Source organism: Schistocerca serialis, chromosome 6 (genome assembly GCF_023864345.2).
Source record: "Schistocerca serialis cubense isolate TAMUIC-IGC-003099 chromosome 6, iqSchSeri2.2, whole genome shotgun sequence".
Taxonomy (NCBI): Eukaryota; Metazoa; Arthropoda; class Insecta; order Orthoptera; family Acrididae; genus Schistocerca; species Schistocerca serialis.
In genome coordinates this window covers 481,289,150-481,314,483 of record NC_064643.1, presented here as the reverse complement: position 1 = coordinate 481,314,483, position 25,334 = coordinate 481,289,150, and the positions used below count along the sequence as shown (strand labels likewise).

Genomic DNA, 25,334 nt, shown 5'->3' with positions numbered 1-25,334 from the left:
GTAATCCTACCATTTACTACGCCATTTACGTAGTGTACCAAAACTACCGAAGGTAACATGTAATAACTTACACTTCGCCGCTGTACGGTAGAGCGGTCAAGATCCCACATCGCCACACAAACAGCAGACTCGCTTCTGAAGAAATACGGCCGCTGCCGGCTTGGAGGGCGGGAGCCGCCGTGCCGGTCGTAAAGCAGTGCCAATGTTTGCAGTATCGATAATCGGGCGAGCACGGCGTTGCGCGCTATCGACACTGCAGGCGGCAGCAGGCGGGCAGCTGGGGAGGGAGAGCTGTGCTGAGTGGCGGTGCGGTGCCGCTATTATGCTCACACGGCCGCCACGCCGCCACTCGACAGCGCAGCCTTAGCACCCCCTCTGCCTATTAACCGCCACTTAAGCCATCGAACAATTTGTCTCACCTGGCGGATAGGCGTTCTGAAAACGTGAGGTTGTCATGTCTCAGGCTAGAGTCGTGTATTTCATTCGTGCGTCGCGTCGGTAAGCACTCGTCCGTCCCAGATAACCTGTAGTCACTTCTTCGTCTGCTAAAATATCTTACCTTTTGGTGAAAACTGTGAGTTCATGTCTCAACGAGTCGTCTGAGCTTTGTCATGAGCCAGCCAACGTTTGACGTGGCATGATTCGAGTTCTATGACGTCACTTGCTGCTATTTCATGTTGAGGAGCAATTTCGTCAAATGAAACACAAAATAAGTTCTGTGATATTTCGGCGAAGTGTTCCGTAAAGGAGAACCAATGGGAAGCAAAATTGCTCACTACGTCACAAGCAGAAAGCTTGACACCCGCAGAAAGCAAGCGCCATATTGTACTTATCGTGTTCAGTAGTATCGCACATTCTGAGTTTTTGTTATACCTTACACCCCATGAATATATGTTGCTAATAAGCGTCAGCACGTTGAATGTGTCGAGGAACAATCTTTATTGATACTACATGTTGTAATAAAATAACGGGAAACTTCAAATTGTGATTAATGTAATTTCGCTCTTAGTTATTATCGCGTTATAAGTAGCGTTTTATGGGACTTTTAAGGCAACTGCACACTGAAGATTCATGAAAAACGTGTTGTTCTTTTTAGGATTCGCTACACTAAAATATAAATTAAAGATTTTCTGGTGTTAAAGCCTGTAGACGATTGTAAGATAAAAGACAATGTCACTCAGAAGGAAGCTGCAGTTTAGTGTAGTAAATAAAGACAACATGCTGCTGGAACAGAGATTAAGTAGATATTGTGTTCGTGTCCTGTTGTATCTATTTTTTTTTCATCTTCGCGTTTTCCAAAAGGTAATGAGATTTGCTTACGAAATTAATGGAAATAATTTCTGTCATACTTGATGCTACGTAAATATCAGTGCATTCTCTGCCAGGAGTAAGTTTGTTCGATTTGGTCAACTTTTATAATCTGATGTCCTTATTGACTGGTCATGTATCTTCCCTTTTTGTCTTATTACATGTTCATGGATTCTGAAGTGTTTATTTTTGCATACCACAGTCAGAATAACATGACTAGCATAGAGCCAAGGGATAAATGTGAGTTTTAATAAAGCTAATGCAAGTGTTTTACACTTTCCCCTTTTTCATAAACAAACTGTGAGGTTTGTGAGCCAAATGATGATGGCAAATGCTGCTAGAGTTCTGTAAGGTAGCAGCTTGAATGAATGTTAATTTTGCACCTTACATGAGATTTTACACGTCGTAACAAGTAGATGAATATGTCACCTGACATACTTTGGTGGTACGGAGCAGATATGCCTAACAAAACGTACAGTTGGTAATGCCAAAAGGGATGACACTCGCTGTGTTGCTGGTCCCGGCGGAGGTTCGAGTCCTCCCTCAGGCATGGGTGTGTGTGTTTGTCCTTGGGATAACTTAGGTTAAGTAGTGTGTAAGCTTAGGGACTGATGACATTAGCAGTTAAGTCCCATAAGATTTCACACACATTTGAACATTTTTTTATGACACTCGATTCGACGGTATTACACACCGAACCCAAATCTTGCATGTCAATGAGCAAAAGGTGAAAAAAGCTGCTGGAAGAAACGTTCTACACTAATGCTCATAAATTAAGGATAATTGCAGAATGTGGTGCCATACAACGTGACACTACACAGAACTGGCGCTAATAGCATAGGCACATAGGGAACACACACGACACAGATATGAAAGTCCACAGTATTGGTGATAAGTTGAGAAAACCATCCCGAAACACATGTGCTACAAAACGGCACTGTTTCCTGCGCACATACCCCGACATCAGTATGGGATATGATCACCATGCACACGTACACAGGCCGCCCAACGGGTTGGCATACTCTGGATCAGTTGGTCGAGCAGCTGCTGGGGTATAGCTTCACATTATTGCACCAGTGCCTGTCGGAGCTCCTGAAGTGTCGTAGGGGTTTGAAGACATGCAGCGGTAAGTCGATCGAGAGCATCCCAGACGTGTTTGACGGGGTTTAGGTCTGGAGAACAGGCAGGCCTCTCCATTTGCCTGATATCTTCTGTTTCAAGGTACTCTTCCGCGATGGCAGCTCGGTGGAGCCGTGTGTTATCATCCATCAGGAGGAAAGTGGGACCCACTGCACCCCTGAAAAGGCGGACATACTGGTGCAAAATGACATCCCGTACACCTGACCTGTTACAGTTCCTGTGTCAAAGACATGCAGGAGTGCACGTGCACCAATCATAATCCCACTCCACACCATCAAACCACGGCCTCCATACAGGTTCCTTTCAAGGACATTAAGGGGTTGGTATCTGGTTCCTGGTTCACGTCAGATGAAACCCGGCGAGAATCACTGTTCAGACTATACCTGGACTCGTCCGTGAACATAACCTGGGACCACTGGTCCAATTACCATGGACTGTGTTTTCGACACCAGGCTTTATGGGCTCTCCTGTGACCAGGGGTCAGTGGAATGCACCTTGCAGGTCTCCAGGCGAATACACCATGTCTGTTCAGTCGTCTGTAGTCTGTGTACCTGGAGACAACTGTTCCAGTGGCTACGGTAAGGTCCCGAGCGAGGCTACCTGCAGTACTCCGCGGCCAACTGTGCGCACTAATGGTGAGATATCGGTCTTCTTGTGTTGTTGTACACTGTGGACGTCCAGTACTGCAGCGCCTGAACACGTTTCCCGTCTGCTGGAATCGTTGCCATAATCTTGAGATCACACTTTGTGGCCCACAGAGGGCCCATACTACGACTTGCTGTTTTTGATCAGCCTCCAGTCGCCCTAGTATTCTACCCCTCATAACGTCATCAATATGTGCTCTTTGAGCCATTTCAACACACAGTCACCACTAGCACATCTGAAAATGTCTGCACACTTACTCGCTGCACCGTACTCCGACATGCACCTACACACCTCTGCGTATGTGGACTGCTGCCAGCACCACTGTGCAATGACCGCAGGTCAAATGCACCGCATGCTCGTACCCCAAGGTGATTTGAATCCGCAAACCACCCACCAGGGAATTCTTTCACCATGTATCAGCATTATCCTTAATTTATGAGCATGAGTGTAGTTTGGGGGCAGATCCACGTTGTACCGGCATGGCCCACATACAACGGAAGGCTTCTGACAGAGGTTGGTGACCCGCAGCGAGATGGACAACGAACATTCAAGGTGATACAGTGAGGTGAGCAGGTACCGGCCCAGCGCTGCTTGCGACGGAGAAATTCCTTAGAAAACTGCGTTGGGGAATTTTCAGATGGATACAAACAGACCAGTGACACAGTTGATCACGTGAAAGGCCCATGGTACGCTCGTGATGTACGTGTGTAACTTTTAGGTGTCAGGTGAGGGCACAAAATGTTCGGCTGGCTGAAATAAACTCGAAAGGAGAAAAAGGGGCGATGTTTCGATGTAGTTTAAAGGTAGGCCCTTTACAGTTGGCAGAGGTAGTTTCCACATGATAAAAGGAATGTCCCCATTGGTCTGAAAAAGCCATTACGTGAAGCACAAAAGGACACAGGTGGGGGACAGTTTGCTACAAAAGACACAGTGCTGAAAACTTCAGGGACTCTCCTCTGAGCCAGCGTCAAGTGTAGAAGACAGTGCATCACGCTCTGTACGACACCAAAAGAGGAATTTGTATTCACTTTCGCTGACAGCTAGAAATTAGCTGAAGAGTGGCTGAGCTCCGATAGTGGAGAAACGGAACAGCCAGGTAGTTAATTGTTCTTGTGAGAACTAAGAGGTCATTGAAGTATACACGCTGCTCCATCTATACACGTGTATATTGCCATATTTTCCAGACTAGGAATGAGTGCATGTTTTCTGGCCTAACGAGACACATAGCACAGTCTCAGCTGATAAAATCAGTAAAGATTTTGATTAGCTTTTTATAGGATTTTCAGAGGGCGAGAGCAGCCATGCAGCTGACAGCACGTCGCAGCTAAAGGTAAATGCCACTGGAAAAGGCGTAAAATTGTTGGATCACCAGCTTGTGTCCACTGTGAACTCGAGCAGCCTTTAGTAATCTTTTGCTCATCTTGTCACAAAAAACTAACCATCCCCTGTAGACTTGATTGTCATCTTAAATAGTACCGAACTTAGAACCAGAATCGGATGATTTGTAGTAATATTGGCCAACTTCACTGTCTAGAAGTAAGAAAAATCTTTTAGAGAACCTTCTATTTAAATTTGATATTGTTGTTCAGTGTTATTTCTGCTAAACAGGACGTAATGCATTATCTTGACAACTGTCCTGAAATTGTTATCTCACATCTATGTAAACCTATGTGCTTCTTTAACAGCAGTATAGGAATAAAACAAATTTAGTACAGCTAAACACCGATGTGCTCTGTCATAGAATGGGGGTCCACTCCTAACCCCAAAAAATTATTCTAGTGACGCTAACGCATTCACAGGTTGGTTTTTTTTTTTTTTTTTTTTTTTTTTTTTTTTTTTTTTTTTTTTTTTTTTTTGCCGGCCGAAGTGGCCGTGCGGTTAAAGGCGCTGCAGTCTGGAACCGCAAGACCGCTACGGTCGCAGGTTCGAATCCTGCCTCGGGCATGGATGTTTGTGATGTTCTTAGGTTAGTTAGGTTTAACTAGTTCTAAGTTCTAGGGGACTAATGACCTCAGCAGTTGAGTCCCATAGTGCTCAGAGCCATTTGAACCATTTGAACAGGGTGTTTTTGCTGACGTCTGACGAAGATGGAAAGGTGTGGAGCGTCAGAGTTGTAAGTGGGTGTACTGAGCGCACTAGGAGTGTTTTTAATGCAGAACCTTTTTTATGAATTTTATAAATACAATTTTTAAATATAAAATTTAAAAAAATTTAAAAAGCTCTATATTTTCATGTACAAAATTTTCATAATTTTATAGATAAAAGTATATAGACTTATAAATTGTTAAAAAATTTGTATATAAAAATACATACCTTTACAAAATTCATAAGAAAGGTTGTGCATTGAAAACACTCCTAACGCGCTCAACATACCCACTTACTACACGCTAGAAAGCGCTGAGAGCGCGAAATCACGTTAACCAGAGCGTCCCGTGAGCCGACGTAGCTGTGTCTCGTGACGTTGGGTATCCCATCCGTGTACTCGTTAACGTTAGTTACCTCGTCCCGTGTGGCGACGGCTTGAAGCTCGGTGGTAGAATCGGTTAGCGTGGCCTCAGGGTCAGCGGACAAAGGGCACGCTTTTCTTCCGCCTGTTGCCGTGAGGATGTGATAATGTGTTTAGTATAAACCCTTTGTCTTCTGATAATGAAATGGGTACACTGAAGCAACTCCGTTCTGGGTCGTGGTGAGATGTTTGCTGGTTGCTTGCTTGCACTGCATTTACGTAATGTAGTAGTTAACGCTCTCAGCCTAAGTGATTTGTTAACATTAGACCACGTGTTGTAACTACTAATCTGCGAAGCATTAGCAGGGAACTAGATCTCAGTTGCCTTGTAAATAAGCCAAAAGTGACAAAAATTTAGGCATCATACTCTATAAGGTAAAGTTCTTCTTTGCAGCATCGGAGTTTGAATCACAAATGAAGAAGGAACGTTCGTAACTGTGCGCATTAACTGAGCTTCCTAACCACATAACAAACACATTACCGAAACTAGCCTGTCTGAGCAACGTTTGCCGACTGAAGGTCTGAAATCCATAATTCACTTATATCCTCTCCCAGTTTTCTGTCAAAGAAAGAACAATGACAATCGTGAGCTGAATGTTGAGAAAAGGGTGCACTAAAATCTCACTGACACGTACACACTCGTGCCTACTCTTCCAGCTCATATTACTTTTCAGAAAAGGCATACGATACATGATGGAAGCTCTTATCAAATACAGTTCTGAAGGAGTCACAACTATTCCCAATTCTAATATGTGATAACTACTATTAAAGGAATAAGTTCGAAATTGATGCAGTGCTCCAGATCAGATAATAATTGTTGATTTTTAATAACGTGCAACTACAGGTTATGAAATGATATTGGAACATGAAGTGCAATTACAATATTGTTTTAGGCTAATAATTTAGACGGCAACAACATTTACCATGTATTAAACTATATTAGTGAATATCTGTTTTTGAATGAAATGAGTACAGTCGCAGTTCTAACAGAAGTCGGCTCAATAGCCATTATCTCATCTCTTTTCGACATGTTGATTGTGACCTGACCCATCCCCACCTCGAAGGAAATTAGGTCTATAGTTTTCTTATCATTGCATCCAAATGGACTGATGGAAATGTGATACATTAGCATACAGCTAAGGTAATATGTACACTGACTCCTTTCGTTATTACCACTGTATGTGGTTCTTATACTATAAAATTCTTGAACGCGGACTTAGACGATACTTATAAATTACCCCAGCCACACATGTTTCAGAGCTTACTTGTTTAGGAAAGTCAATGTGATTATTTATAACAGGCAGCACTAAACTTTTCACCGGCAGACTGAGTCATCCCATTATAAATTTTACCTGGCCGTATAACTGCCTTTTCCCTTTCTGTTGTATCGCAAATCACGAGCACTTTTGTAAACCTAGTGAATTGCCCAGTCATTACAATTATTGCATGCAGTTATATCATTTTCAAGGTGGTTATTCTGCCGCAATAAATGTACCAAAAGCTTCTACAATTTTTGATGTGTCATCTTTTTACTGCCTTTACACGCCATCCATTTAGCAAGCCACCGTTTTAGCGAACGATTTACCAATGCGCTAGCATACACCTGGAATAGTTGAAGAACAAGAGAACAGGCAGAGGGTTTATTTGAGTCTAACGATAATTCGGGCAGTTCGTAGGAGATTTACAGATCCTCGTGAATAACCAACATGAAGCTTTTTTTATTAATCTTTGATGCGGCCCGCCATGAATTCCTCTCCTGTGCTAACCTCTAAAACCACACAGGAACGCTTGCAACCTTTGACCTCAATTATTTACTGGATTTATTCCAATCTCTGTCTTTCTCGACGTTTTTGCCCTCTACAGCTCCAAAAATAGTTCAAATGGCTCTGAGCACTATGCGACTTAAATTCTGAGGTCATCAATCGCCTAGAACTTAAAACTAATTAAGCCTAACTAACCTAAGGATATCACACACATCCATGCCCGAGGCAGGATTCGAACCTGCGACCGTAGCGGTTGCTCGGTTCCAGACTGTAGTGCCTAGAACCGCACGGCCACTCCGGCCGGCTCTACAGCTCCCTCTAGTACCATGGAAGTCATTCCCTCATGTCTCAACAGATGTCCTATCATCCTGCCCCTTCTCCTTATCAGTGTTTTCCACATGTTCCTTTCCGATTCTGCGTAGAACCTCCTCATTCCTTACCTTATCAGTCCACGCAATTCGTCTGTAGCACCACATCTCAAACGCCTCGATTCTCTCCTGTTTCGGTTTTCCTACTGTCCATGTTTCACTACCATACAATGCTGTACTCGAGACGTACATTCTCGGAAATTTCTTCCTCTCTTGGCCAAGAATGCCCTTTTTTGCCATTGCTAGTCAGCTTTTGATGTCCTCCTTGCCCCGTCCGCCATTGGTTATTTTACTGCCTAGGTAGAAGAATTCTTTAACTTCATCTACTTCGTGACCATCAATCCTGATGTTAAGTTTCTCGCTGTTCTCATTTTCACTATTTCTCATTACCTTCGTCTTTCTTCGATCTATTACACTGTTCATTCCGTTCACCAGATCAAGTAATTCTTCTTCACTTTCACTCAAGATAGCAATGTCATCAGCGAATCATATCATTGCTCTTAATTCGACTCCCGACCCTTCCTTTTACTTCCATCATTGCTCCTCGATGAACAGGTTGAACAACAGGGGCGGAAGACTACAGCCTTGTCTTACACCCTTTTTGATACAAGCACTTCGTTCCTGGTCGTCCAGTCTTATTATTCCCTCTTGGGGACTACTGTATATGACCCGTATCTCCCTATAGCTTACCCCTATTCTTCTCAGAATTTCGAACGTCTTGCACCATTTTACATTGTCTAACGCTTTTTGCAGGCCGACAAACCCTATGAACGTGTCTTGATTTTTCTTTAGTCTTTCTTCCAGTATTATTCGCAACGTCAGAATTTCCTCTCTCGTGCCTTTACCTTTCCTAAAGCCAAACTGATCGTCATCTAGCGCATCCTCAGTTTTCTTTTTCATTCTTCTGTACATTATTCTTGTAAGCAACTTGGATACATGAGCCGTTAGGCTGATTGTGCCGTAATTCTCGTACTTGTCAGCTCTTACCGTCTTCGGAATTGTGTGGATGATGCTGCTCCGAAAGTCAGATGGCATGTCGCCAGACTCATACATTCTACACACTATCGTGAATAGTCGTTTTGTTGCCACTTCTCCCAATGATTTTAGAAATTCTGATGGAATGTTATCTATCCCTTCTGCATTATTTGATCTTAAGTCCTCCAAAGCTCTTTTAAATTCTGATTCTAATACTGGATCCACAATCCCTTCTAAATCGTCTCCTGTTTCTTCTTCTAGCACATCAGACAAATCTTCCCCCTCATTGGGAAATTTCAATGTATTCCTTCCACCTATCCGCTCTCTCCTCTGCATTTAAGTGGAATTCCCGTTGCACTCTTAATGTTATCACCCTTGCTTTTAATGTCACCGAAGGTTGTTTTGACTTTCCTGTATGCTGTCTCCGTCCTTCTGAAAATCATTCATTTTCGATGTCTTCACATTTTTCCTGCAGCCATTTCGTCTTAGCTTAACTGCAGTTTCTTTTCATTTCATTCCTCAGCGACTTGTATTTTTGTTGATGGTGTTGGCACAGCAGCCAGCCACAAATTCAGTTCCTTTATTCAAAGGGTACCGTTACCGGTTTCGAATCGTTATGATTCATCATCAGACGGTTTACATGCTCACACTTCTTTGCCGCGTGGAGTGGCCGCGCGGTTAGAGACGCCATGTCACTGATTGCGCGGCCATTCACGCCGAAGTTTCGAGTCCTCCCTCGGGCATGGGCGTGTGTGTGTGTTGTTCTTAGCATTAGTTAGTTTAACTAGTGTGTGTAAGTCTAGGGACCGATGACCTCAACAGTTTGATCCCTTACGAATTCACACACATTTGAAGATTTTCCCACATCTTTGCATATTGATTCTTCCTGACTAACGTCTTAATCTTCAGCCTACTCTTCATCGCTACTACAATGTGATTTGAATCTATATCTGCTCTTGGGTATACCTTAGAATCCAGTATTTGATTTCGGAATCTCTACCCGACCATGATGTAATCTAATTGAAATATTTCTGTATCACCTGGCCTTTTCCAAGTATGCCTCCTCCTCTTGTGATCCCTGAACAGAATATTCGCTATTACTAGTTGAAGTTTATTGCAGAACTCAGTTAATCTTTCTCCTCTCTCATTCCTTGTCCCAAGTCCATATTCTCCAGTAACCTTTTCTTCTACTCCTTCCCCTACAACTGCAGTCAAGTCCCCCATGACTATTCGATTTTCATCCCCCTTTACATACAGTATTACCCTTTCCTCATACACTTTATCTCTTCATCTTCAGCTTGCGACGTCGGCATGTATACCTCCACTATCGTTGTCGGTGTTGGTTTGCTGGCGATTCTGTTAAGAACTTTTACTAAATTGTTCACAGTGACATTCTCTCTGCTCTACCTTCATATGCATAAAGAATACAACTCCCGTTATACCATTTTCTGCTGCTGTTGATATTACCTTACACTCATCTTACCAGAAATCCTTGTCTTCTTTCCACTTAACATCACTGACTCCAACTATATATAGATTGAGCCTTTGCATTTTCCTTTTCAGATTTTCTAGTTTCCCTACCACGTTCAAGCTTCTGACATTCCACGCCCCGACTCGTAGAATGTTATTGTTTCGTTGATTATTCAATCTTTTTCTCATGGTAACTTCCCCCTTGACAGTCCCCACCCGGAGATCCGAATGGGGGACTATTCCGGAATCTTTTGCTAAAGGAGAGATCATCATGACACTTCTTCAATTACAGGCAATATGTCCTGTGGATACACGTTACGTGTCTTTAATGCAGTGGTTTCCATTGCCTTCTGCATCCTCAAGGCGTTGATCGTTGCTGATTCTTCCGCCTTTAGGGGCAGTTTCACACCCCTAGAACAAGAGAGTGCCCTGAACCTCTATCCGCTCCTCCGCCCTCATTGACAAGGCCGTTGGCACAATGAGGGCTGACTTCTTATGCCTGAAGTCTTCGGCCGCCAATGCTGATTATTAATCAAGATTTAAGCAGCGATGGGATTCGAACCCGGGACCGAATACGTTTTTGATTATGAATCAAAGACGCTACCCCTTTTTTTTTAATTCTTTGTTGATCTCAGTTTTGTTCTATTTTGTTCGTTGTGTATGTTGGGGGCGGACGTCTCATGACACCCGTTCAGGTTGTTCGTTGATCCGTTCACTCAGTTTTTTTTTTTTATTACAGAGGGTAGCTAATCCTCTGACCGAATACGCTGAGCTACCGTGCCGGCGCCCCTAGGCCACGGATCACATGAGGCACAAGTGCGACATAATATAGAAAGTCGTCACAAGAGAACTTCTCGGAAATGGGGATTTACTTTGCGAGGGGTAATGGTCAGCGTGGATATCAGTCAGTCATCTTTGTCACACCGAGACGAGTATAAGTCGAAGCTCGAAGCACTGCAGTTCCTCTCAAGCGCTGTTGCTAAATATTCAAAATCTGTGAAACCTCAGATAAACTAGCTACTCATACTCATTACTCCGTTAAGTTTCACTCACGATTTCCAGATGGTGCTTTGTGCTAAGTACTCACTTCTAAAGCCAGTATCTTCCTTTGCAAGTTAAATTCTAATTTTTTTCTGTTGTAGCATCCAATTATCGTACCAAACACAACTACTAGATGTACTAACCTCCACAGCATTTTTTTCTAAATAGTAAGTCACATGAGTCCCCATTTTGGGTACTCTTGGATGTACAGGGAGTGTTCAGATTGCTTCCTGGTTATATTCGACCGTGCGAGTTCGATACCGGACTGCCATTCGGGAGGATGTCAGTTCAGATCCCCGTCTAGCCGCCAAAATTTAGGGTTTTTGTGGTTTTCACCTTAAGTCAGATGCCTGAATGGTTCTTTTGTAAAGGCGACGGCCAACTTCTTACCCCAATCTGTGTCCGTGGTGTCTCTCTGGAATGACCGCGTCGCCGACGGCCCGGTTAAATGTGCTCTTCCTTTCTTTTCCAGATCATTCGTTTCTCTTTAAATGTAACACAACTTTCTTTCAGTGCCTGGTATGATTGACACGAATACAGAACTGTGGCAGAGAAGTAGCCCTACTCTGTAATTAGCTCTCCAAAGACCGATGTGTACGCTCGAATGGTCCTTCAGCTTATGCAGAGTTCTTCTTTTTCTTCTTCCTCTTATATTCAGTGTCTTTCCTGACAGCACGCGACGAAATTATTCCTATGTTGCTCATCGACTGAGCTCAGTTTAGTAATGTGAACGAAGAAATGGTTCAAATGGCTCTGAGAACTATGGGACTTAACATCTGAGGTCATCAGTCCCCTAGAACTTAGAACTACTTAAACCTAATTAACCTAAGGACATCACACACATCCATGCCCGAGGCAGGATTCGAACCTGCGACCGTAGCGGTCGCGCGGTTCCAGACTGAAGCGCCTAAAACCGCTCGGCCACACCGGCCGGCTATAAGGTTCATCTGCCTGTCTGAAATCTACGACGTGTTTTCCTCCGAATATTCAGAGAGTGGTGCATATCCCCGATTCTCTCGTTCCCAGATTTAGAGACGACCTCAAAAGTCTCAGTTTCGGTGTCCGGACAGTTGCCACGCCGGACATTTTCCACGCCGGACATTTGCCACGGTTTTACCTGCTCCGAAGGGTTCGGTCCCTTGTCTCCCCCCCCCCCCCCTTCTCCTCCTCCTCACCCGCCCGCCCAGTTTGCTTTCGAAGTTCCTAACGTGACCATCAGTATAGAAGTTATTACAACGAACAAGGGCAGGCCTCCTGCTCATTACAAAGGTTACTCGTATCTTAAACAGAGGGAATCTAAAGAAGGTGTTGTTATATGGATGTGCTTACGCCGAAAAGCCGATCATTGCAAGGGAAAGCTGCTTTCGAGGAACGGAGAAGTGTTGAGCGTAATAGAACATCTCTGTGGACCACCTGACGATGCAGCTCTGAATGTGAGAAAGCAAGTGGAAAGGGCGAAGAGAAGGTCTCGAGAAGAAACTACACAGCCATCGGAGATATACGCGGATGAAATGGGAAATCTACATAATAAAGTTTATGACTTTGTTACAGTGATGCCTAATTCAGAATCTATGAAGAGAACCATGCGTCGTCGATGGAGTCAAGAGTGGGGGTACTAAGAGCCTAAGAACTCTTATGAAATTGATCTTCATGAAGATCTATTAAAAATGGGAGATGGCAGTAGTTTTCATCTGGAAGACGATAAATTAGAGGTGAGAATAATGATTTTTGGTGGAAGCAAAGGAAAAGAAAGTTTAAAAACATGTTCCCATTTTTTTTATGGATGGAACATTTAAGAGATGCAGCAAGCAGTTTGCACAGATCTACACCATACACGTAGACTTAGGAGGCCCGATTAAAGAAACAATCATTCTACCTACTGTATTTGCACTGCTCCCTAAAAAGAAGAAAGACACATATGTTCGTCTGTTTCGTCTGATAAAACTGGCAGTCTCTGTGTGGTATCCTAAACAAGTAAAGGTGGACTTTGAGACAGCTGCGATATCGGCCATTTGTCAAGTTTTTCCCACAACTGAAATAAATGGATTCTATTTCCATATGAAGAAAAGTTTATGGAGAAGAATTCGAGTTCTTAGTCTAACTGAGGAGTACCGCTAGAACGAGGATTTAAGACGTCACGTCAGCATGTGTGCAGCGCTGGCAGTTGTAAAACCGGAGGACGTAAGCAATGGATGGATTGAGATTCATGCAGAAGCTCCTGATAACGGGAGGTTCTCTCAATTTTTTTACTACTTTGTGGATAACTGGCTAGAGAATGAGGATATCGCAATAGAAATGTGGGACTGTTACGGAAAAAGGCACCGAACGACGAATGCTGTTGAAGGGTGGCACAACAAAATAAATAGTATTATTGGAAACTCTCACCCTAAAATCAGCTATTTGGTGGAGTGCTTGAAAAAGGAAGCAGAGCTCACAAACTGCATGTACATGAAATTGAAAATGAATCTTGAAGATAAGAAGAGGAAGAAGAAGTACTTGAAGCTGGACGACAGAATAGAGAGAATCGTAGACATATGAAGAGACTGGCAACATTAGGCCTTGCTTGAAAACCGTTCCCCAGAAACTGGACTAAAATACGTTAAAAATAATGTATTAAAAACTATGAAGACCACTGAGTCCTCGCAGGTTACTGAGATAAAATTATTAAAACATTGAATCAGCATTATCGGAGCTAATATTAAGTTGTAATTGTATATAGAGTGTACTTTAGTTCAGCGTGTTTAGGCTGATTTTACACACGCCAGAATGTTAGATGGTCATTTATCATTTTCACTGTCCAAAGCCTGTACAAAGTGTGATGCGAATCAGCCTTAAAAAGTGTTTCAAACCTCACAAAAGTATCCCTATTGTTGTCACGTTAAGATAACTTTTTTCTACCTTCCAATATTATAGCCATACTATTAAATAGTTGTGAGTTCTAAAATAAGTTTCTGGAGCTTCAGAATCGCAACTATCACCTAAAATATCATGGTTTGTTAAACTGATAGTATACGCTTTCGTAAAAGAAAATGGGAACTGAACCTTTGAATTGCACCTAAAATTGACATCCCAAAACTGATCTGATGCTAAGGTTGACAATTTTGGCACCTCAAATATTTTTTATTTAAGTTTAGCTGCAAACATTGATAGTAGATGTAAATCTACTTAAGTACATTTAGATATAGTCCTTTAAAAATTAAAATTTCTTACTAAATTGTTGGTTCAAAAGGTTCAAATGGCTCTGAGCACTATGGGACTTAACATCTATGGTCATCAGTCCCCTAGAACTTAGAACTACTTAAACCTAACTAACCTAAGGACATCACACAACACCCAGTCATCACGAGGCAGAGAAAATCCCTGACCCCGCCGGGAATCGAACCCGGGACCCCGTGCTCGGGAAGCGAGAGCGCTACCGCGAGACCACGAGCTGCGGACACTAAATTGTTGATTATCTTTAAACAGGTCACTAAAAGCAGGGAGCTTACTACTGAAAATTAATTGTTACTAAAGAACATCAGAAACAAATGTATTAGACCTACTTTTCTTATACATTAGAGACTTTTTGAAAAGATATTTGATCATTTCCTCTGTCACTGACAGTGTAATTTCAGTTGCTTTGCAATACCAGGGATAGCTACTTCTAAATTATGTTTGCAGCTGTTCTCATTTCGAATTCTGGAATATTTACTTCGTCTTCGTTGGTGGAGGAATTTCGGAAAATGCATTTACTAACTCCACTTTAGTGGCACTGTCATCAGTAACATTACCGTCGCTGTCGCGCAGTAAAGGTACTTACTGAGCCCTTCCGCTGGCTTACTTAACATGGGACCAGTATCTCTTCGGATTTTCCGCCACATTTCTAGAGCGAGTTTCGTTGTGGAAACTATTAAATGCATCTCGCATTGAAATCCGCACCAAATTTCGAGCCTCAGTAAAACTTCACCAATCTTGGAGATTTTGCGTTCGTCTACATTATACGTGCCTTTTGCGGTGCTCCTGCAACAGCTTTCTGTCGTGTTTTGTGTACCATGGGGGATCAGTTCCGTCTCTTATTAATTTATTTGGTATGAATATCTCGAGTGCTGTTGATACTATTTCTTTGAACTTAAGCCACATATGGTCTTCATTTACATAGTTTGGAAGGATTGGAGACCATCTCTTAGTAAGACGTCAGCCGAACTTTTAGCTGCTTTTATCAATAGATATATTTCGCGTTTAGTTTTGGTGAATTTCTTTGTTACGGAAGTGAGCCTCTCTACGACTGTGTGTTCACTAATCCCTGTATCCGTCGTGATGTTCAGGATTATTTGTGGCTAAGAGGTCAAGTGTGTTTTTGTAACCATTTACAATTTGAATGGCCTCGTCAACTAATTGTTAAAAATAATTTTTAAAAAGCATTTATAATAATTACGGAAGTTGTTTTCTGTTTACAATAGGGTATGAAAATGTATTTTTGTCAACATGCGGAAGGCATATTGAAGTAACTGCCAACTATAATTGTATGAGTAGGGTGCTTATTTGTGATGAGACTCAAGTTTTCTTTTCTTTGAACTGTTCAGCAACTGTTTCATCTGAGAAAGGGGGTCGGTAAAAGGAGCCAGTTATTAATTTATTCCCGTCGTCGAATATAACCTCTGCCCATACTAAGTCACAGGAACTATCTGCTTGAAAGTCGATTGTGAGCTTACATTACTTTTCCTTAAGTTGTCTTTCTTGTTTTTGTTGTAGTGCAGATAATTAGAATTACAGCTTTTCCCTCCAGAACCTAAGATGTTTTCTCTGTGACCTTGTAAATACCAGAGCTAAAAAATGGCTCTGAGCACTATGGGACTCAACTGCTGAGGTCATTAGTCCCCTAGAACTTAGAACTAGTTAAACCTAACTAACCTAAGGACATCACAAACAGCCATGCCCGAGGCAGGATTCGAACCTGCGACCGTAACGGTCTTGCGGTTCCAGACTGTAGCGCCTTTAACCGCACGGCCACTTCGGCCGGCAAATACCAGAGCTAAACAATGTAGAACAACAACGTACGTTACAAGCGTAGCATTCTGTATTACTTCATTTCCTTATTTCTAACATTTTAAAATTGTAAGTCGATTTTAGATGACATGTCAATCATAGATGTTCTTATCTCTATTTAGTGAACGTGTTTTCAATTATGTTTTGATCATTGTCCCGCTACACTTTATTAACTAATGTTTTTAGAGAGTAAATTAATATGGAGTATGTCATTCTTCTTTTCAAACATTCACAAACCCATTTATTCTTTCCCTATTGTCTTTTGAGTATGCAGTTGTAGTTATTAAAGTAGGCACAAATGCAGTGATAAAAAAGAAATGATTAGCGTATATTTGCATTCACGTTTCATTGTTCCTTTCTTGTTGCTCCCATGCCGATGGACTGTATCTATCGCAATCAGTAAGCGTGAAAGGAAGCTACTGTACGGACAGAGGAATATATATTTATACTTGGCAGAACTAATTACATACTGACATAATCGTCGGTATTGCTTTCGTTTCCCAAAAGTTGTAAATACTTCGATTTCGTAAAAGAAGCTCTGTATTTGGCCAAGATGTCGAAGAAGGAGGTCCCTTACGTACTGGTTGTATCGAGTAAGATGTGGAGACGGCGGTTTGAAAGCGGACAGAGGTACTACGGGGAAGGTCGGCCCTTAGCTGAGGGATCGCTACCTGGCGAAGGGGCAAGTGTCGCAAATGTCCGGCGTGGCAAATGTCTGGCGTGGCAAATGTCCGGCATTCCTCAGTTTCAGCCACTGGCTCTTGGTTTTTCTGTATCACTCTGCGCCGTGCGCTTCGTCGTTGTACTTGCGTGCGAGTTAATCACACCGGTTATTTCTTAGGCAAGCGTATATCTGGCGTCCGATAAGGATCTCTTTCAATGAATTTGTCAGTGTGAGGCAAAGTTCCGTAGTCTGCGTGCGTTCGCCATGAAACAACCGTAAACAGTTCTGCGGAAGAAGCTGTGCCGAAATCAAAATTAATTTTTTAAATGTTTTGTTAATATTTTTGAGTCTTTCAAATTAAAATGAACTTTCGTAATTGGAACACATTAGTTTCCCACAAATTAAACGAGAATTCCGTAAAAGCCAGTGTTTATAGCGAAAATTGTTGACTATCTCGTAAATACAATCAGAGATATCACACAGAAGCAGTTAACTTTGTTCACAAAGCAAACTCTTTTCTGTAACTACTTTTCCAATACTTTTTGTTTTTGATGAAAAAGTTAGAAATTAACTTTTCCATTAATACAGTTATATAACGAAACAAGAAGAGAATTAGCAGTCGAAGAAGTGAACAAACTCACTGTCCCACCCACAGCTCATATATATATAATGTGTGTGTGCGTGTGTAACAGATTTTACAAAGTAATGAGAGTAACGAGCTGTATGTGGGACAATGAGTTGCAACCAGTTTTTTCTCTCTATGGAAGACTCTGTGCTAAGAGCCTTAGCCATTAGAAAAAGGTTCAAGAGTCGGTTTAAAATTCAGGGTAAAAGGATATCAATGATAAGATTCGATGATGACATTGCTAGCCTCAGTGAAAATGAAGAAGAACTGCAGTATGTGTTGAATGGAATGGCCTAATGAGTATAGAATATGGATTGAGACTAAATCGAAGAAAGACCAAACAAATGAGGAATTGTAGAGTTGAGACAGCGAAGAACTTAACATTAGAAGTGGTGATCACGAAGTAGACGAACTTAAGAAATTCTGCTACATAGGCAGCAAAATAACCCAGGACGTACTGAGCAAGAAGAATATAAAAAGCAGTATAGCACTGGCAAAAAATGCATTCCTGATCAAGAGAAGTCTGTTAGTATCAAACATAGGCCTTAATTTCAGGCAGAAGTTTCTGATAATGTACCTTTGGTGCACAGCATTGTGTGGTAGTGAGACATGGACCATAGGAAAACCAGAAGAGAAGAGAATCGAAGTCTTTGAGACGCAGTGCTGCAGAAGAATGTTGAAAATTATGTGGACAGATAAGGTAAGGAATGATGATGATGTTTGGTTTGCGGGGCGCTCAACTGCGTGGTCAGCAGCGTCAGTACAAATTTCCAATGTTTTCACAGTCCACTCTAGCCACTTTCACGAATGATAATGAAATGATGAGGGCAACACAAATACCCAGTCCCTAGGCAGAGAAAATCCCCAACTTGGCCGGAAGTAGAACCTGGGACCGTGTAATCCAGAAGCAGTAAAGCTAGCCGCTAGACCACGAGCTGCGAACAAGGTATGCAATAAGGTGGTTCTTCGAAGAATCGGCGAGGAAAGGAACATATGGAAAACACCGATAAGAAGAAGGGACAAAATTATAGGACATCTGTTAAGGCATCAGGGGATAACTTCCATGATATTAGAGGGTGCTGTGAAGGGTAAAAACTATAGAGGAAGACAGATTTCAGGTGTGCCGCAGGGGAGTGTCGTAGGACCGTTGCTATTCACAATATACATAAATGACCTTCTGGATAACATCGGAAGTTCACTGAGGCTTTTTGCGGATGATGCTGTAGTGTATCGAGAGGTTGTAACAATGGAAAATTGTACCGAAATCCAGGAGGATCTGCAACGTATTGACTCATGGTGCAGGGAATGGCAATTGAATCTCAATGTAGACAAATGTAATGTGCTGCGAATATATAGAAAGAAAGATCCTTTATCATTTAGCTACAATACAGCAGGTCAGCAACTGGAAGCAGTTAATTCCACAAACTATCTGGGAGTAGGCATTAGGAGTGATTTAAAATGGAATGACCATATAAAATTAATCGTCAGTAAAGCAGATGCCAGAATGAGATTCATTGGAAGAATCCTAAGGAAATGCAATCCAAAAACAAAGGAAGTAGGTTACAAAGTACACTTGTTCACCCACTGCTTGAGTACTGCTCACCGGTGTGGGATTCGTGCCAGATAGGGTTGATAGAAGAGATACAGAAAATCCAACGGAGAGCAGCACACTTCGTTACAGGATCATTTAGTAATCGCGAAAGCGTTAGGAGATGATAGATTAACTCTAGTGGAAGACTCTGCAAGAGAGACGCTCAGCAGCTCGGTACGGGCTTTTGTTGAAGTTACGAGAACATACCTTCACCGAGGAGTCAAGCAGTATATTGCTCCCTCCTACGTACATCTCGCGAAGAGACCATGAGGATAAAATCAGAGAGATTAGAGCCCACACAGAGGCGTACCGACAATCTTTCTTTCCACGAACAGTACGAGACTGGAATAGAAGGGAGAACCGATATACTCAAAGTACCTTCCGCCACACACCGTCAGGTGGCTTGTGGAGTATGCATGTAGATGTATATGTAGATATATTAGTAACAGCAAATAATTGAGGAGGTGGGTGCAATTACTACTCTGAGATGAGGAGAGGAATTTGTGGCGGGCCGAATCAAACCAGTCTGATGACTTAAAATCTGGTCTTGGTAGGCAAAGACTGTGCCATGTGTGTGTGTGTGAGCTGCGTTTGTGTGTGTGTGTGTGTGTGTGTGTGTGTGTGTGTGTGTGTTGTCTAATTCCGATGAAGGCTTTTTTGGCCGAAAGCGTCTTGTTTGAAAGTCTTTTGTTGTGCCTATCTACGACTCATCATCTCCGCCATATGGTAAGTATCAGTCTATCATTTTCACAATACTGCCTTATTCCATCCCGTATTTTTCATTGTTATATCTATATATAATTCGTGTTTGTTACGATACATTATTCTCAGTTCTTCTGACCTCTTCGATCTCAGTATTATTTAAATACATATTTTTAAAATATTAGTTCCTTATTTTTACTAATCACTAAGAATCGTAGCATCGGATCTCCCATCGAAATAAAAGTTTACAACTCACTGTCGCACATACAGTGCGTTACTTTCATTAATATGTAAAATTTATTAATAGTATTTTTCCGAGTTCTTTTCTAATGTTCTTCTACTTTTATTAGAGGGGTGGCTGAACAGATGGCGGAAAGATGCAAAAAGCCTGTTGGCAGTTCTTATCGGACACCGTTTGAGTACAAATTGTAGCGTATATGACGAATGTAGTAGGACGACTATCCGGCCGTAGAGAGGAGACAGTGACGCCTATGGAGTGCGGAGGGCTCGTCGCGTTTTAGGCTAGCGGGCAAGTCGCTGGGAGGGCTAGGGCCGAGGGGCGAGAGGCGAGGAGCGGCGGGCACGCGCGGCGCCGACGTCGTGATCAATATGGCCGTCGAGCAGCGCTCCCCGGCCTTCCTTCCTCCCTGCCGTGCGCGCGGCGCCGTTATAAAGGAGCCCGGGCAACTAAGAGAATAATGTAACAGCGGCGGCGGCTCGCCTTTCACTTGGGCAAACTTCCGATACAGGCTGCGCGACAAGTTGCCGACCCGCAGGCGCCGCGCTCTCAAATAGCCTGTCCACGGACAACGTGGAGCGCGCTGTCAGCCACTCTGGCGTAATCAGCGCCTCCTTCAGCTAACCCGGTTGCTTTCTCGTTGTGTGCTTCCTAATAACGCTAATTAATTGGACAAGTACATGGCTGGTGTACTGATGCGATGGACAAATTGTACGATACTGTGAGACTGCTATTTTGTCGAAAGTTGACTTTCTGTGATCGACGCTCTGTAAAGATGCACTTATTTATTTTTTTGCTGTTATATCTCTGATTTACAATATGGTAACAAAAGCAAATAATAGAGCTGCTTCTGCAACCATATAAATGAGACAAAAAACGAAAAAGTACATTAATTACAAAGCTAAATAAATTCTAGAAATTACAAATCAATCTGATTCTAATTCGGGGACCGCCCTGGTCTGGTACTCAGTGACACCTGCTGCGGGTTCCCAATTGTGCTGCCTGTCACTGTATAGGGGATTTTGATAAATGAGGATAAACTACGAGAAAATGTCTCTGAGAGAGGTTAAGGAACACAAAAGATCATACGGACATGTGGCCAGAGACGCGTTCTACTTAGAGTTGCTCTTTATCAAAACTACTGTTCGGTAGTTTCGGTACACTACATAAATGACGTAGTAAATGGTAAGGTTACCGGTGATATTCGTAGCGTTTGTAGAGAAAGAAACGTAAATGAATGTCTAAGAGAGAAACTGATTAGACCCGCACATCATTCAGCGTTAGTCCTTTCTGTATTTTATAGCCTCACAGAACACAAATTGCATTTTATAAGCAATAAATACCAGTTTATCGTGGAACTTTTGCTCTGTTTTGTAAACAAAGAAATTACTTGTGATGCAAGTACAGTTGACATGCACAAACATAGAAAAATATATGTAATTATTGTTGTTATTTTGTACTCAACAGACCGTTCTTCGTCATAATCAAAGGCAAGAGTTTGCTGTTATTATCGATGAATGAGAAAGCTGTTTATAAATAACAGAAACATGTTTTATATAAGTTTGAAGTATTGAAGCAATGTTTGATATAATTTTGTTCTGCGAATTATTTTTATTTCACCTTTTTGTTGAAGAAATTGTTTCTTCTAGTGCTATATAATTATGACAAAGCCATAATATTTTCTTTATTTTTACTACATCTTCCCTCTGTTTCACGTTACAAATCAATTTTCGAATAAAACCTGAATTAAACACTGACAGTTTCAATTTTCTTATAAATACTGTTTACTTTTAAGTAACAGACAGGAGGATGACTATGTAGAACAAAAATGCCCTTCATATATCCTCATTCAGTTTCTAGACGATTCATCACTTCCTGTTTTTAAGGTAATATAGTAAGACACTGATCGCATAGGCAAAGAAAGCGATCGTTATGGGGTAAGCCCGACACGGTAAGCAACACGCACTGTGAATATCATCCTATCTACTTAACTGAGCAAACTTTCATTGCCGTTGTCATTGAAAGAAAATCTTCAAGGTTGTTCGGCCACGTCTTGCTCTTTAATTTCTTCCTAAGCAATCGACGTTTAGATCCCTTAGCTGCTGTCTTCAGGATCTGCTGGTTTTACTGTTTATCTGAAAGCCTTTAAAAACCAGTCCGCCCCGATAGCTGAGTGGTCAGCGCGGCGGTCTGTCACGCCAAGAGTCCCTGGTTCGGTTCCCGGCTTGGTTGGAGATTTCCTCCGCTCAGGGACTGGGTGTTGCGTTGTCCTCATTATCATTTTATCATCACCAGTGGAAGGCAACGGGAAACCACCGCTGGACTCACTTCCCTAGACGCTCATGCGGTGGATCTCTCTGCCGAGGCTTCCCCCATGACAAGACCTGCCGTAACACGAAGTTAAGTTTTCAAAAACCATCATCGCGTTCTCTTATAAAAGGCAGTTTTCCCAATCTTATTTTGAAGTGGGGTATTGGGTGAAATTTTTCCAGCTACTACTGGTGGGCCGGCCGAAGTGGCCGTGCGGTTCAAGGCGCTGCAGTCTGGAACCGCAAGACCGCTACGGTCGCAGGTTCGAATCCTGCCTCGGGCATGGATGTTTGTGATGTCTTTAGGTTAGTTAGGTTTAACTAGTTCTAAGTTCTAGGGGACTAATGACCTCAGCAGTTGAGTCCCATAGTGCTCAGAGCCATTTGAACCATTTGAACTACTGGTGGGCCATAGTGACAGAGACAGTGGTTTCTTGATGACGGGAAACCGTCGCCGTCTTTTCTATTCAAATTTCAGCCTTTGTGAGAAATCTTGGTGTTCCGCTACCGCAAATTTAACAGTTTGTTTTAAACGCGTGTGGCGTTCGTGCTTTTTAATATGTTCTTTTACTGTCCTTTTAGGTTTGCCTATACATACTTTGCCACAGACACACGTCACTTCATAGATTTCCTTTTATAACTGAACACGACACTGATTTCTGAGCTGTTGAGCTAACCGGGAGCATCAGAAAACCGTGGAGAAGATTCCAGCAGAGGACCGAAACCTCGACAGAGTAAGCAGAAATTGATAAACTTGACGCAACCTAACAATCCACAGGATTTTGCTTTCGTACGATCTTTTGCACTCTTATTAATTACATCTTATATGTTACTCTGAACTATAGATGTGCTTTTATGTGCACTGTGCTCCTTATTACCCACAATTAATATAGTTCAGTGGGTGAAAATAGAGGGATGATAGAGACAATATTACTCTTTGATGCATTTGAACAGCATGTCTGATTCTTTTTTGTGAGGTATTACTGAATCCGTTTCTTCTGTTACGAAGTAAAGCTTACAAGCAACGTCAGTGATTTTAGATAGTCCGCTTCTCTTGCAAGGCATCTAGTTCAGTCCCAAATATCACTTCCTATCCTAGGGGCGTTTTGATGCCGTCTCACTTATGCTGGCTAAGGTGGCTGGTATCTTCTTCTGACTTGTCTTTCCAACTACCGCTATGTGCGTTGCGACACCTTCTCAATAATATCTTTAGCATCTCGTGTAATCCACTATCCCCAAACATATTATGAACTTCAGAAAACTGAAACCAACCGCTGTTAATAATGTGTTATTTATTAAAAAAAACTAATAGTGCTGCTAGTGGATCGAACCGACGGCTGTACACGTTCATAATTTCATTTAGCTTACTCTTGCAAACAAACAACTATGTAGCCGAATTTCTGTGGTGTGTGTGCACGTGGTGCTACACACTGTCTGTGTCTATAAAGAACAAGATAATGACGAATCTTGCTTCATACTCTATGGAATACGAACCTCTTCAAAGTCAAGACTGCCATGAAATGATGCAGGATTTATATGGCGACACCAACAGCCCAAAAAATTTTCTCCACGACTAAAGCAAACTAAGGTTAATTTGCATTAAATTATGCAAAGTGAAGAGGAACGATGCTACTTACTCAATAAATATCATTATTAACAGTGAATGGTTGCTGATTTTTACTTTTTGTAAGAACCAACCTGCATGAGCTAGTACCTGCCGGCATTTGCTTTAAGTGGCTTAGGGAAGCCACGGACAACCCATGTCATGTTGGCCAGACGGTGATACGATTCGTCATCCTCCCGTCCGGCAACGGCTTTGCCGCAATGGAAACACCGGTTCCCGTAAGATCACCGAAGTTAAGTTCTGTCGGGCGTGACCGGCACTTGGATGGGTGACCGTCCGGGGCGCCATGCGCTGTTGCCATTTTTCGGGGTGCATTCAGCCTCATGATGCCAATTGAGGAGCTACGCGGCCGAATAGTAGCGGTTCCAGTCAAAGAAAACCTTCATAACGACCGGGAGAGCGGTGTGCTGTCCACACGCCTCTCCTATCGCATCCTCAGCTGAGGATGACACAGGGGTCGGATGGTCCCGATGGGCCACTTGTGGTCTGAAGACGGAGTGCTATATACATGTCCTCCCGTCCAATGCCTCACCACAGCTCCTTGTCACTCGGTCGTAGTACAGTATGTGATGAAAAGTATCCTAACAACCCTATGTAATGTAGAAGTGACCACTAGAGTGGACCCGCCAGTATAAAAGGAGGCGGGTAATATTTTAATATAAAAACAATAACAGCAGAATGAGTCGGTCACGACAGCTAATTGACTTCGAACGTAGACCAGTTGTTGGATACGAACTTAGCAACAGATCCATCAGGGACATTTCAATCCCTCTGAAGCTGCCCATATCGTCTGTTGGTAATGAGATTGTGAAGCGGAAACGCGAAGGAACAATCATAGCTGAATCAAAACCGGGTAGACCTCAGGCACTACCGAACAGAGACCTTAAAGCATTGCGGATGGTGGCTGTAAAAAATCTAATGAAATCAGCGGAAGGAATCACTAGTGGGTTTCAGACTGCTGGTCCAGCTAAGACAATGACTGTCCATAGCGAGTGAAGAAAATGTCTATAGTCAGTGGTAAGCGATGTTTGAGGCGATGTAACGAGCGACGCCACTGGACTGTGGATGACTGGAAACGAGTGATTTGGAGTCATGAATCACCGAGTGCCCTCTGGCAATCAGAAGCAAGATTTTGGGTTTGGCGAATGCGTGGAGAACGTTATCTGACAGCATGTATAGTGCCAACAATGTAGAGCGACGGAGGTAGTGTTGGGATGTGCGGTGTTGCTCATGCTTAAGGTTTGGTCCCTATATTGGGGTGTGTGGTGTTGTTCGTGGTTAAGGTTTGGTCTCTATATTGGGCTTAAGAAAACGCTAGATGAAGAAGGATATAATAAATT

The 25,334-nt window shown here is 42.5% G+C and overlaps 1 protein-coding gene and 1 pseudogene across 1 annotated transcript in view; both read left to right on the top strand.

Annotated features, from left to right (window-relative positions):
- Positions 1-25,334, top strand: part of LOC126485129 (urocanate hydratase-like) — a 390,077-nt gene that overhangs the window by 298,070 nt on the left and 66,673 nt on the right. The window lies entirely within an intron of this gene.
- On the top strand, positions 24,177-24,294 carry LOC126485776 (5S ribosomal RNA; annotated as a pseudogene).